The following is a 748-nucleotide window of genomic DNA, read 5'->3' on the forward strand; positions in this document are numbered from 1 at the left end:
GGTATCAACTGCCAATATTTATATCATTGGCACATTGATCATCCAGCAAGGTGGAAGAAACGACGAAATGACATATATTAATCACCTATATATTAACCTTTGTAAAAGAAAACAAAAAACAAAAATACATATAAGGCTGTAGTCAGACCAAAGGGCCGAAGTATCTAATACTATAATGCACTAAACAAAGGTTTATAGTACGAGTGTCGGTTGGAGTGTTACCTTTCACAAAACATTTTTTCCAGTATAAAATAATGAACTTTACATTATTCGTTGTTGCTAGTTGCATCTTGATTAGATGTTATTACTCCGGGTTGCCAAGGTTGCAGAGCGTGGAGGTAAACAATAATATGATAGTTGTTTTCTTCTAATCATAAAGTTACGTCATTTTACTTGTAGTTCTCCTATTGTCCATAAAAGTAAAATTTGGCCAGTAATTTTAATCTTGAAACCTATCATCGTTATGACCAACCGCTTGCGTATAAACAAAATCCATAGTTTTACTAATAACTTTATGCATATATAACATTCTAAACAAAATACTTGCCGGGCTTTCTACTTCGGTTAAACAAGGATAGTGATTTCCATTGCAAAGTCATTTATCATACATTAAGAAAGAGTCATTGCACCTCACATTTGACTTGTTAATTTTCAATTTGCATTGACGAGCACGACACAGGATACTACTGTAAATTCATCTCTTGGATTAGTTCCGCTCACTCAACTCAGGATCGTCTTATATTTACCT

This window comes from Penaeus monodon, chromosome 22 (genome assembly GCF_015228065.2).
Source record: "Penaeus monodon isolate SGIC_2016 chromosome 22, NSTDA_Pmon_1, whole genome shotgun sequence".
NCBI classification, from domain to species: domain Eukaryota; kingdom Metazoa; phylum Arthropoda; class Malacostraca; order Decapoda; family Penaeidae; genus Penaeus; species Penaeus monodon.